Source organism: Mustela putorius, unplaced genomic scaffold (assembly GCF_011764305.1).
Source record: "Mustela putorius furo isolate JIRA1106 unplaced genomic scaffold, ASM1176430v1.1 tig00004007_pilon_pilon_pilon, whole genome shotgun sequence".
Taxonomy (NCBI): domain Eukaryota; kingdom Metazoa; phylum Chordata; class Mammalia; order Carnivora; family Mustelidae; genus Mustela; species Mustela putorius.
In genome coordinates this window covers 15,257,773-15,271,192 of record NW_025422145.1, presented here as the reverse complement: position 1 = coordinate 15,271,192, position 13,420 = coordinate 15,257,773, and the positions used below count along the sequence as shown (strand labels likewise).

Here is a 13,420-nt window from a genome sequence, read left to right as displayed (position 1 = left end):
ATAGGACTCCAAGCCCAGCCAACTAGAAGAGACACGGAAATTCAACCAGGTGAAATAGAAGCTTCCTCCAGAGCCAGACCACCACCTGCAAGGTGGAGAAACAATCCATGGACAGAGGAGAACATGCTTGCATAGTCTACCACAAAGGGCCAGTCCTAATAGGATTAGTAATAGTTTATTTTCAGTCTTTTAAAGATTTTATTTGTTTAAAGATTTGTAAATGTTTTATTTATTTGTTTAATTACCAAGATTGATAGCAGTTTAGGACTGATAACAGGACACCTGGGTGGCTCAGTGAGTTAAGCATCTGCCTTCCCCTCAGGTCTTGATCCTAGGATCCTGGAATCTTGCTCCCTGCTGAGCAAGAACCTCCCCCCCTCCCCATTTCTCCTGCCTGCCACTCCCCCTGCTTGTGCTTGCATGTGTGCTTTCTGAGTCTCTCTGACAAATAAGTAAAATCTTAAAAAAAAATTATAAGTTTAATAATGAAGAGCCCCTACAAATCAATAACAAAATACCCACTCTTCAGTAAATTCAAGGAGACTCCCTTAAAGGATATGCAAATGAACAGGAACAGTCTCCAACCTCCCCAAACTAAAAAGCGCCTTGACGTCTTTTTTCCTTATACCTAACAGATTTGCAAAGGTCAAAAAGTTTGATCACGCTGGAAGGGTTAGACTGTGGGCCCACAGACATTCCTGTATTTGCTGAGTAGTGTTAGAGCATCTGGAAGCCTCTGGACTCAGCTCCCAGAGCGACAAGGGCTTTGCTCTGTCCCCCTCTGCACTCGCCCTGTAGAGATGCTCATAGAAGTGAGATTGCAGGACGGTACAGCATATGTCCAGATGTTGGTCATTAGGCAATGGCGCATTCGAATCACAGACATTCATACCATGATTCAAACACCGACACAGTGCGGCGGTAAACCGGGAAGCCCTATGGCCAGTTGAGAACGGTCTGCCAGATGGAGCCTTGGCTGAAAAAAGGAAAGGGCAGAACAAAGTGTATAGAAAGGTACCATTTTCAGAGGAAAAAAATTTTTTAGAGAAGGGGAGGGGCAGAGGGAGGGGGAATGAGTCATGTAAGCAGCCCAGGGGCTCCATCTCATGGCACTGAGGTCATGACCTGAGCCCAAATCAAAAGTCAGGCACTTAACCGACTGAGCCACTGAAAATTGCATTTGCCTGCACCAGAGGCATAGGGTGACTTGGAAGCATCCAGCAGCCGGTTATGCTGATTGACTCCATGGGAGGGAGCCCTGTTGGTTTAGGATTGGAAGGAAGGATTTTACCTGTGGGTGTCTTTTTTGAATATTGTGCCTCTTGGGGCAGGGGATTCGGGTTGTCTGTTGAGAGTTTACAGAAAGGAAGGGGGAGACACTTGACCCAGCCAGACCAATACCACTAAAAGCTGCAGAAGGGTGGAGACTGGAGGCCCAGGCAGGAGGAAGGCCAAGATGTGAAGCCACTGAAGAGCTCCTCTGTTTCGTGGGGACCTAGGCTGGGGCCTCCTCACCCCTGACGGCAGGGCACTCCCTGGGCTGTTGACCATTCTCAGTTTAAAGGGACAGAGGTCAGTTGTGGGGTTTTGCTGAGCTTGGATGTTGGTGCTCTATGCTGAGTCTGAATCGTGCTTGGGCAGCAGCTGTGGTCAGCACTGGGCACTGGAAAGCTCTTCCTACTCTGGGCTGAGCTCAGGTCCCCCACTCGCCCGCCTCACTCTGGGGCTTCCCTTGTGTCACTCCAGGGCGGCTTCCTGTGCCCCCAAGCTCCCCAACAGGTAGGAGAGGAGGTGGCAGACACGCTCCATACCATGGCTGTGTCTGGGGGCTGGTGAACTCGTAGATGGACTTGTGCCCTGGGCTGAGGTCGGTAGACCTGTGCTAAGTGCAAGAGCACTGGTGGCGGGAAGATGCTGAGGGCCCACCTGGCAGAGCCTCAGTGGGAACACAGGAAGAGGCCCCACCAGGAAGGCCCTGTCTGCAGAGCCTCCTGCCTTCCACCCCACACAGATCAATGAATTCCAACCAGAGGAGTGGTCGACTGTTGAGAATAAAATGAGAGAAATACTAGAAAGAGACTTGGAATGAAGGGATGGAGAATCATGAGGGAAAAGGTACTCATTTGACTACATTTTAAAAAACATTTCGTGGGGCGCTTGGGTGGCTCTGTCATTAAGCATCTGTCTCCAGCTCAGGTCATGATCTCCGGGTTCTGGGATCTCCAGCCTCGCTGGCTCAGTGGGGAGCCTACTGTTGGGTAGCCCTCTGCCTGCTGCCCCCCCTGCTTGTGCTCTCTCTCACTCTCTCTCTGTCAAATAAATAAAATCTCTAAAGAAGTCACCAAGTCAAAAGACAAATGGGAGAATACATGTGCTGTGTGTATGATAACGGGTTGTTCTATCTAAGATAGAAAAGAAATTTACACACTGAAACTAACACAACCCAAAAGGAAAACAGACTCAGGCCACTCACAGCAATCACAAGAGAATGGGCTAGAAGACACCAGAGGCCGGCATGAACCCCCCCTGCTCAGTCGCAGGTGAAAATTCTAGTGCTTGTGTGTTTTAACACAAAAAAAACCTCAGTCAGACTCAGGCAGGCAGCCCTCTCTAGAGGCAGGGAACAGGTGCCCCACACTGTGCCCCTGGGAATGCAAACTGCCTCAGCCTTTTGAAGGTCTCTGTGGCAACATTAAAATCAAACAAACCCAGGAGCCTGGGGACAGACACACAGGGAATGGGCCCAGAGCCTGTGTCCTTGCAAAAACCTGGGAACTCTACAAAGAAATCAGGATGTGTACTGTAAATTTCTGCACAGCTTCTAGAGGATAATCCTGCAGGGTTATTGACAGAGTGGAGAGATGCCGCTGCCGGATAACACGGATCCATCCCATTTCTGAACCAAAATGTTTTCAGGCCCTCTCACCGGCTAGGTGTGTGTAGACCGAGGGGACTGCTGTCCACTCACACGGAGGGGAAAATGGAGCAGTGGACAGGAGAGAGATTTTCCCCACATGCAAACCATGTCTGGCCACTTGTGTTTGGTTTGCATAAGAATTTCAAAAGTTAAAAAAGAAAAAAAAACTATAATCCAATTTTATTCAGCTAATCAGAGGAGGAAATGCAGCACGAGGTCTCTAAGACCTCAGAAGAGGAAAATATGCAGCGAGCTCCCTCCCATCACCCTCCCCTCCTGCCTGCCTCACTGCCGGCTCTGACTCCCTGCCCGCTCCCACTTCTTCTGCCCCCCCACCCTTCTCTCCCTCTCACGCTCTCTCCCTGGTTCTTCTAGGCTAGTGGTGCGGCCACCCTGGGCCCAGCTGACATCTGGTCTCCACTCCCACGGCTCCCCTTCTAGCCAGAGACGGGTGCTCAGCCCTCCACAAACTGTGGAATGCTTCAGGTCTTCAGACACCCTGGCTGCTCTCTTCCAACCTGCCTGTCTTAATCTTAACTCACATGGGCTCCTCCTCCAAGTGCCTCTTGTGCGGGAGTCCCTGTGAAGACCCCAGGTCAGAAGGAGCCCCCTGCTCTGTGGGCTCACGGCCTCCTGTCCCAACACCGTTCTGCCGGCTTCCCGGATGAAGGGGCTGGGTCACACCTTCTGTGATCTCATGGCTGGGGTGGGGGGATGCAAGCCTTTGTCTCCCTCCTTGTCCCTGTGCTTCAACTTGTTGGCATAAACTGGGCCAGGATCCCCCCAAATTTGCATTTCATAGCAATGTTTTACCCAAAAGTTTTGGAAGCAACGTAAAACTTTTGAATCTTTATTTTACAAAAATAAAAATAAAGGTTAGCATATTTTCCCCCTTTAAGTTCATTGTGTGGTTCTTGTTCTTTTTTTTAAGATTTTATTTATTGGGGTGCCTGGGGGGCTCAGTGGGTTGAGCCTCTGCCTTTGGCTCAGGTCATGATCTCAGGGTCCTGGGATCGAGCCCTTTAAAAAAAAAAGAGAGAGATTTTATTTATTTATTTGACAGACAGAGTTCACAAGTAGGCAGAGAGGCAAGCAGAGAGAGAGGGAGATGTAGGCTCCCTGCTGAGCAGAGAGCCCGATGTGGGGCTCAATCCCAGGACCCTGAGATCATGACCTGAGCCAAAGGCAGAGGCTCAACCCACTGAGCCCCACAGGCACCCCAGTGTGTGGTTCTTCTTTATGCATATTTTATCTGGGCAAACAAATGTTTCCTGTCCTGGGTGTTGGGCACTCACGAACCGGAAGATGAAGGGTACAAGCAGTGCCCTTGGGCTCTTCACCACCAGTGAGCCTGGGATGAGATCCAAATGCACTGGAGCATGGTGACCAGAGCAAACTCCTGGTCCCCTTCTAAGAGGTAGGTGAAAGGGTGACAGGGGCAGAAGACGCGCTAGAGCAGGGGACCCAAGAGTTTTGCTCTGGTTCAAAGGCTCTCACTGGCAGCCCTGACCAGTCAGCCTGGGCTCTCAGGCTATTTGAGGCCTGTCCTAGGGGAAGGAGTCCATTTTTCCTGGCTCTTCCATCAGGGACAAACAGAGGTCTGACATCCAGAATTGGAGTCCTGGGGCGCCTGACTATCTCTTTGACTTCCTCCCTCCCTCCCCCTTTGTCCCTCCCCCTCTCAAATAAATAAGTCTTGAAAAAATAAAATAGGAGGGGCACCTGGGTGGCTCAGTGGGTTAAAGCCTCTGCCTTCAGCTCCGGTTATGATCCCAGGGTCCTGGAATCAAGCCCTGCATCAAGCTCAAGCAGGAAGCCTGCTTCCTCCTCTCTATCTGCCTGCCTCTCTGCCTACTTGTGATCTCTGCTTGTCAAATAAATAAATAAAATCTTTAAAAATAAATAAATAAATAAAATAAAATAGGAATCCCAAGAAGACTGGAAAGAGAGAAGGAGGCAGAAAAAAAATGTGAAAAATTAGGAGCCAAAAACTGTCAGATTTGGTGAAAGACATTACTCAACAGGTCAAATAGTTCAGTGACCACAGGAAGAATCCCTACAAAGAAAACCACACCCAGGGGCACCTGGGTGGCTCAGTGGGCTAAGCCTCTGCCTTTGGCTCAGGTCATGTTCTCAGGGTCCTGGGATCAAGCCCCGCATCGGGCTCTCTGCTTGGCGGGGACCCTGTTGCCTCCCTCTTTGCCTGCTGCTCTGCCTACTTGTGATCTCTCTGTCAGATAAATAAATAAAATCTTTAAAAAAAAAAAAAAAGAAAAGAAAGAAAGAAAACCACACCCAGGCACAACAACTGGAAGGCAGACTTGAGCAGAAAGTGTTGAAAGCAGTCAGAGAAAAATGACATTCAAAGGAGCAAGAGTTTGAATGATTTCTAACTTCTCAGAAGTCAGAGCAATGGAGGCCAGAAGATCCTAGAATGTCATCTTCAAAGTCCTGGGGAAAAATATACTCTTGTTAACCCACAATTCAATATCTCGCAAAAACATCCTTTACAAATAAACAAAGTGGGGGCACGGAGCTGGTTCAGCTGGAGGAATGTGCCATGTTTGATCTCAGGGTTAGTGAGTTTGAGCCCCACGTTGGGTGTACAGCTTATTAAACAACGACAACAACAACGATGAATGGATAAAGAAGAGAGGGTTTGTGTGGAGAATGCAATATTATTCAGCCATAAAAATAAATGAGATCTTGCCATTTGAGACAACATGAACAGACCTAGAGGATAAAATGCAAAGTGAAATAAGGCAGGAAAAAAACAATTGCTAAAGGATTTCACTTATATGTGGGATTTAAGAAATAAATGAACCAACAAAGAAGAAAGAGCCCAAACGACAGATTCTTTTTTTTTTTTTTAAGATTTTATTTATTTATTTGTCAGAGAGAGAGCGAGAGCGAGCACAGGCAGAGTTGGAGGGAGAAGCAGGCTCCCTGCGGAGCAAGGAGCCCGATGTGGGACTCGATACCATGACGCTGTGATGATGACCTGAGCTGAAGGCAGCTGCTTAACCAACTGAGCCACCCAGGCGTCCCCCAAACGACAGATTCCTAAATACCCAGAATGAACTGGTGGCTGCGGGCAGGGAGGTTAGTAGAGGGATAGGGGAAATCAAGGGAACAAAGAGGTACGAACGTCCAGTTATAAAATAAAGAAGTCATGGAGATGAAAAATGCCGCATAGGGAATGCCATGGATGATACTGTGACGTGTGCTGACAGACGCGACTGCACATGTCACGGAGAGCACGGAATCATGTATCAGACTGTCCAGTCAGGACGTCGTCCACCTGAAACCAATGTAACACGTGCTCAGTGTACTTCACAAAAAAAAAAAAAAAAAAAAAAAAAAAAAAAGGGTAGAGGAGCACCTAGGTGGCACAGTTGGTTGAGTTCCCCACTCTCCGTTTTGGCTCAGGTCATGATCTCAGGGTCACGGAAACACCCCCCCCCCCCCCCCCCCCCCCCCCCCCCCCCCCCCCCCCCCCCCCCCCCCCCCACCCCCCCCCCCCCCCCCCCCCCCCCCCCCCCCCCCCCCCCCCCCCCCGCCCATGCCCAGTCAGGCTCCGCACTCAGTGCAAAGTCTGCTTGCCCTCGCTCCTCTCCCTCTGCCCCTCCAGCCCTGGGCACTCTCTCTCTCTCTCAAAAAACGAATAAATAAAATCTTTTTTAAAAAGATCCCCTTTAAAAAAAAGATCCCTTTAAAAAAAAAAGATTTTATTTATTTATTTGACAGAGAGACAGAGATCACAAGTAGGCAGAGAGGCAGGCAGAGGGAGAGGGGGAAGCAGGCTCCCCACTGAGGGGAGAGCCCAATGCGGGGCTCCATCCCAGGACCCTGAGATCGTGACCTGAGCTGAAGGCAGAGGCTTTAACCCACTGAGCCACCCAGGAGCCCCAATAAATAAATCTTTAAGAAAAAAAAAAGCTGATATTGTCGAAGTGAATTTTAAATAAAGCAAGACCAGACAATCTAGAAATGATTCGGTTCAACCTTAAAGACATGGATGCGTTAAAAGGAAGTGGATCGGTGCACCTGGGTGGGTCAGGGGGTTGAGCCTCTGCCTTTGGCTTGGATCATGATCTCAGGGTCCTGGGATCGGAACCCTCCCCCCGCCCCCCAGCGGCGGGCTCTCTGCTCAGCAGGGAGCCTGCTTCCCCCTCTCTCTCTGCCTGCCTCTCTGCCTACTTGTGATCTGCCAAATAAATAAAATCTTAAAAAAAAAAAAAACAGTAAGTGGATGGACAGAGATAAATCACCTGATAGTGAGCGTGAGGAACTCGAGTGTCTCTATCTTTACCAGATAAGGTAGACTTCAAAATAGAGATTATGATCAAGCAGAGGCAAAAATATTTTCTAGTAGTGAAAAATTCCCTTCGTAAGGGAAGAAATGTGTGCACACGCCTCTTAAGAGAGCTTCCAGCTACATGAAGTAAAAATGGGCAGAATGAAACCATGAAATAGGCATTTGCACGTGGGGAGAGGGGACTTGAGGGCCCTCTCTCTGCCGTTGATGAAACATGGTAGAGGAAAAAACCAGGAAAGATGGAGTATTTTGGTCCCGCAGTCAGGGGCCCGGAATTCACGGTGTTTACAGAGGACTGCGTCGGACTCCACCAAGTGGACGTTCTTTTCAAGTTCCCTGAACTAGATCAATGCTGGGCCACAAAACAGCTCTTGATAAACTGAAAAGAATTGAAGGGACACAGAGTATGTTTTTCTGATCACATGGAACTAAAGCAGACGTCCCTAACAGTGACCCATCTGGAAATGAGTCACAACCAGCCCCGAGAGCCCCTCCTGGCTGCGGTCTGGCAGGTGATGGGCACAGACAGTGGTGACCCCTGGGGCCCACCACTTCCTGTTACAGGTGACAGAAACTTGCATGTTTATCCAAAGTTTAAAAACCGCTGGGAGAGGGGCCCCTGGGTGGCTCAGTCAGTTAAGTGTCTGATTCTTGGTTTTGGCTCCATTCTGTCTTTGGGGTCATGGGATCAAACCCCAAGTTGGGCTCTGTGCTCAGTGCTCGGTGTGCTTGAATTCTCTTTCTCCCCTGACTTCTGCCCTCCCCTGCTGGCTCTCTCTCTAAACGAAACAAACAGAGGGCTGCTGGGAGAACCCAGTTCTTACCAGGATGGCAAGGGGACGCTGACAGTCGCAGGTGGCAGGGGCAGGATTGGAATCTGGTTCTCCTGCCACCTCCCCTTCCACCCTGTGGGGCAGGGTCTCTCCAAGAACATTGTACCAAGACCACCAGCACTTTCCCAGGAATGTTCCAGAAGTCCAAGTTTGTGCTCATCCTAATGCCACACTACACTGTCAGTCCTCCTAAGACAGACTGACACCCCGACACTGAAACCCAATGGGCCAAGTCTTGAAAGGCAGGGGGTTCCGGGAAGAGGGCTGGGAGAGATACCAGACACAGTCCCAGCCCTGGCCTCCGAGGGAAGGGATAGCTGCATGGATCATAAGAGCCCCGGGGTCCCGGACCAGTGAGGGTCAGACCACTCACACCTCCTCCCTCCTTGGTCTTGGACTTGGGTATTTACCGCTGCACAGCAAAATAACTCAGAATTTAGCACTGAAACAACACACACTTAGGAGGATCCACATCTAAGCTCACCAGGTCACGGTTGGCAGCCCTTGGGTCCGCATGGCAGCCGGCCGAAGACATCAGCTCCTTGGCCGTGAACATGGGACTGCCCACAACCTGGCAGCAGGCTCCTCCTCCGGTGAGGACTCTGGGACAGGAAGGGAGACAGAGAGGGAGCGAGGGCGAGGAGGGAGCTGAAGCCCTAGGGGTTGTAGCCAGGGTGCGGGGTTGCAAGGGCACCTGACCGGGGGAGTCCCAAGCAGACCAGGCGCAGGAATGAGTGGTGCTGAAGCAGAAAATGGATTGTTTCAGTGATGCCAATGCCACAAATACAGGAGACTAGGGTCCCAAAGACTGATTCCAAAGTGTGCAAATGCTTCCAGGTGTATATACACAAAACCTGGGGTAACGGTGCACAGTGAAAGTCAAATTGGTCATTGTCTTGGGGTCAGTCACCGGGTAGTCAGGGTCTTGCTGGCTCACGGTGGTCCTAATGGACAGGGAGCAGTTGTGGATCCCACCAAGGGATGCTTTGCTTTCAGGGTCTTCCCCCCCACAGCCAGAGTTGGAAAATCTGAAGTTTCGAATGGAGTAGCCTGGGGCGCCTTTGTGGCTCAGTGGTTAAGCCTCTGCCTTCGGCTCGGGTCATGATCCCAGGGTCCTGGGATTGAGCCCCGCATTGGGCTCTCTGCTTGGCGGGGAGCCTGTTCCTCCTCTCTCTCTCTGCCTACTCTCTCTCTGTCAAATAAATAAAATCTTAAAAAAAAAAAAAAAAAAGACCCTTGGGACGCCTGGGTGGCTCAGTTGGTTAAGTGTCTGCTTTTGGCTCAGGTCACGATCCCAGAGTTCTGGGATGAAGTCCCACATCGGGCTCCTTGTTCAGCTGGGAGCCTGACTCTCCCTTGGCCTGCTGGTCCCCTTGCTTGAGCTCTCTCTCTGACAAAAATAAATAAAATCTTTTTAAAAAGACTTTTCTGAAATATATGATTTCTCAACATTTCCTTCCATTTTGTAGGTTGATTTTTCACTTTCTTGATGATTCCAAACTATTTACCAAAGGTGGGTTTTGTCAGTTGAGAGTCTAACTAGCCGTACATGAATTTGCTTGGTCCACATTCTCGCTAATAGTTGGAATTTTCGGACTTCAGAATTTTTTCAGGATTTTATTTATTTATTTTGAGAGAGAGAGGGAGAGTTGGGGTGGGGGGAGAGGGAAAGAGAACCTCAAGGAGACCCCCTACTGAGCACAGAGCGCGATGTGGGGCTCTGTCCCACAACCCTGAGATCATTGCCTGATCTGAGAGCAAGAGTCAGAACAGGCTCCCCAAACTTTGGGATTTTTGGTGTGGCTTGGCTTGCATTTCTGTGATCGGTCCTGAAGCCGAGCCCCTCTGCGTGTGTTTCTTGGCTGTTTGGATTTCTCTGGAGAAGAGAAACCTCAAGTATTTGTCTGCCGTACCACGGAGTTATTGGTACTTTACTCACCGACTTCTGGAAATAAGACCCTAGACCTGTATAGGTTTTGGGTGCTGGAAACATTCTTTCCCATTCTGTGATTTTGTCTTTTTTCTTTCTTCATGGTTTGTGTGTGTTTTTGAGTAGATTCTGTTTTTTTAGAGAAATTTCAAATTCACAGTAAAATTAAGCAGAAAGTATGGAGTAACCCATACACCCTTCACACCCAGACGTGCACAGCCGCACTCACTATGGACATCCCACCTGGGCCATGTGCTACATTGTTACGACCAGTGAAGCTACACTGACAATATTGTTTGCCAAAGTCCACGGTTTTCTCTAGGGTTCACTCTTGGTGTTGTACATTCTGGATTTTACAAACGTGTAATGACATCTATCTGCCATTGTAGTGTCACACAGAATTGTTCTGTGACCTTAAAAACCTGCCCACACCCCTCCTATTCCCCCAGCCCCTAATAATTACAATTACTGATTGTCTTTTTTTTTTTTTAGCTGTCCCCATAGCTTTGCCTTTTCTGGAATGTCACGTAACCTTTTCTTTTTTTTTTTTTTTTTTAAAGATTTTATTTACTTATTTGACACAGAGAGAGAGATTCCAGGTAGGCAGAGAGGCAGGCAGAGAGAGAGGGGGAAGCAGGCTCCCAGCTGAGCAGAGAGCCCGATGTGGGGCTCAATCCCAGGACTCTGGGATCATGACCTGAGCTAAAGGCAGAGGCTTTAACCCACTGAGCCACCCAGGGGCCCCTCTTTTATTTATTTATTTATTTAAGGATTTTATTTATTTGACAGAGAGAGATCACAAGTAGACGGAGAGGCAGGCAGAGAGAGAGAGAGAGAGAGGGAAGTAGGCTCCCCGCTGAGCAGAGAGCCCGATGCGGGACTCGATCCCAGGACCCTGAGATCATGACCTGAGCCGAAGGCAGCGGCTTAACCCACTGAGCCACCCAGGCGCCCTCACGTAACCTTTTCTGATAGGCTTCTTTCATTGAGTAATAGGCATTTACCTTTCCTCCGTGTCTTTTTTGCGGCTTGGTAGCTCACACATGTAATTACTGAATAGTGTCCCATTGCAGGGATACGGTCACATTGTTCATCCAGACACCTGCGGAAGGATGTTCGGTTGCTTCTGAGTTGGGAAGTTATGAGTAATGCTGCTACAGATACACAGGTGCACATTTTTGTGTACATACATTTTGAACTCATTTAAATAAACACCGAAATGCATGGCTGCTGGGTCACATGTTTAGTTTTCTTTTTTTTTTTTAAAGATTTTATTTATTTATTTGACAGAGTGAGATCACAAGTAGAGAGGCAGGCAGAGAAAGAGAGAGAGAGGGAAGCAGGCTCCCCGCTGAGCAGAGAGCCTGATGTGGGGCTCAATCCCAGGACCCTGAGATCAGGGCCTGAGCCGAAGGCAGCGCTCAACCCACTGAGCCACCCAGACGCCCCATATGTTTAGTTTTCTAGAAAACTGCCAACCTGGCTTCAGAGTGACTGCACCATTTTGCAGTCTCAGCAGTAATGAATGGGAGCTCCCATGGCTCACACGCTTGCCAGCATTTCACGTCATAAGTGTTTGAATTTTGGCTCGTCTGGTATCTTCATGGTGTTTTTATAATGTTCTTAATTTTAATAGAGTTGACTTTGTCAATCTTTTCCTTTATAATTAGTGCTTATTGTGCCTCAAGAAATTCTTCCCCACAGAAAGCTGTGAATAGGGGCGCCTGGGTTGCTCAGTGGGTTAAAACCTCTGCCTTTGGCTTGGGTCATGATCTCAGGGTCCTGGGATTGAGCCCCGCATCGGGCTTTCTGCTCGACAGATAGCCTGCTTCCCCCTCTCTCTGCCTGCTTCTCTGCCTACTTGTGATCTCTGTCAAATAAATAAATAAAATCTTAAAAAAAAAAAAAAGCTGTGAATATATTTTCCCATCATCTGAAAGCTTTATAGATTTGCCTTTTGTATTTCAGTTTTTCATCTGCGTGAAACTTCTTTCTTACTTTTTAAAATATTTTATTTATTTTATTTTTTTAATAAAGATTTTATTTATTTATTTGAGAGAGAGATAGTGAGAGAGAACATGAGCAAGGAGGTCAGAGAGAGAAGCAGACTCCCCGTGGAGCTGGGAGACCAATGCGGGACTCGATCCCAGGACTCTGGGACCATGACCTGAGCCGAAGGCAGTCGTCCAACCAACTGAGCCACCCAGGCGTCCCTATTTATTTTATTTTAGAGATAGAGAGGGCGCTCACGTGCATGAGCCAGGCGAGGGGCAGAGGGAGAGAGGGAGAGAGGGAGAGAGCAATACTTGGGCAGACTCTGCATGCAGTGGTCTGGGCTGGATGCCCTGACCCCAGGATCGTGACCTGAGCCAAATCCGAGAGTCAGATATTTAAGTGACAGAGCCACGCAGGTGCCCCAGGACTGTTTGATTTTTAAGGTAAGCAAAGCAATAACCTAACACCCCATCTTAAGCCAGAAGGCGGCTACTTGTATTCAATACTTTACTGGAGATTCTAGCCAGAATGATCAATTAAGAAAATAAAATAAAAGGCATCCAGATTGGGGAGGAAGAAATAACTATCTCTAGGCCCATATGACATAGTTTCATGCATAATAAATCCTAAGAAATCCACTAAAAAACAACTGGAACTAATAAACGAGTTCAGCAAAGTTGCAGGATAAGACTTTAACACACAAAAGTCAACTGTATTTTTATACTTTCAAAGAACAATTAAAAATAAAATTAAGAAAACGTTTCTAGGGGCACCTGGGTGGCTCAGGGGGTTAAGCCGCTGCCTTTGGCTGAGGTCATGATCTCAGGGTTCTGGGATTGAGTCCCGCATCGGGCTCTCTGCTTAGCAGGGAGCCTGCTTCTCTCTCTCTCTCTCTCTCTCTGCCTGCCTCTCCATCTACTTGTGATTTCTCTGTCAAATAAATAAATAAAATCTTTAAAAAAAAAAAAGAAAACATTTCTATTCACAGTAGCAACAAAAAGCACATATGATTTTTCAAAAACTCACTACCTAACAGCGAGCAGATCTCTTATTTAGAAAACAAGCTGCGGTCACCTGTTTGGGTCAGATGGTTAAGTGCTTGCCTTCCGCTCAGGTCATGATCCAGGATCCTGGGATCAAGTCCCACATCGGGCTCCCTGCTCAGTGGGGAGTCTGCTTCTCACCCCGCCTCTGCTCTCCCTGCTTGTGCTAACTGTCATATAAATAAATAAATAAAAATAAAATCTTTTAGAAAAGAAGCTGGCCACCATTACTACCCCAACGGTATTATAATAGGATACCGTTTCTAAACCCCGCCCCCTCTTGCTCTCTCGGTCTCGCCCCCACCTCCCTCCACCCAGCCCTCTCATCCCCTCTCGCCCTCCGCACCGTCCTCCCCTTCCCTCCTGCCCCGCTTCTCCCTGCGC

General features: G+C 48.5%; 1 long non-coding RNA gene across 2 annotated transcripts; it reads right to left on the bottom strand.

Annotated features, from left to right (window-relative positions):
* Nucleotides 1-497: 497 nt before the first annotated feature.
* Nucleotides 498-13,345, bottom strand: LOC123389718. 2 transcript variants are annotated; one of them, XR_006604366.1, is made up of 4 exons: nucleotides 13,068-13,345; nucleotides 11,003-11,100; nucleotides 8,553-8,670; nucleotides 498-976 (listed from the first exon to the last, which is right to left on the bottom strand). It is a non-coding gene; the product is annotated as an uncharacterized LOC123389718 (long non-coding RNA). The 2 variants fall into 2 exon arrangements; XR_006604365.1 differs by lacking the exon at nucleotides 498-976 and having other exon boundaries at nucleotides 7,119-8,670.
* Nucleotides 13,346-13,420: the final 75 nt, after the last annotated feature.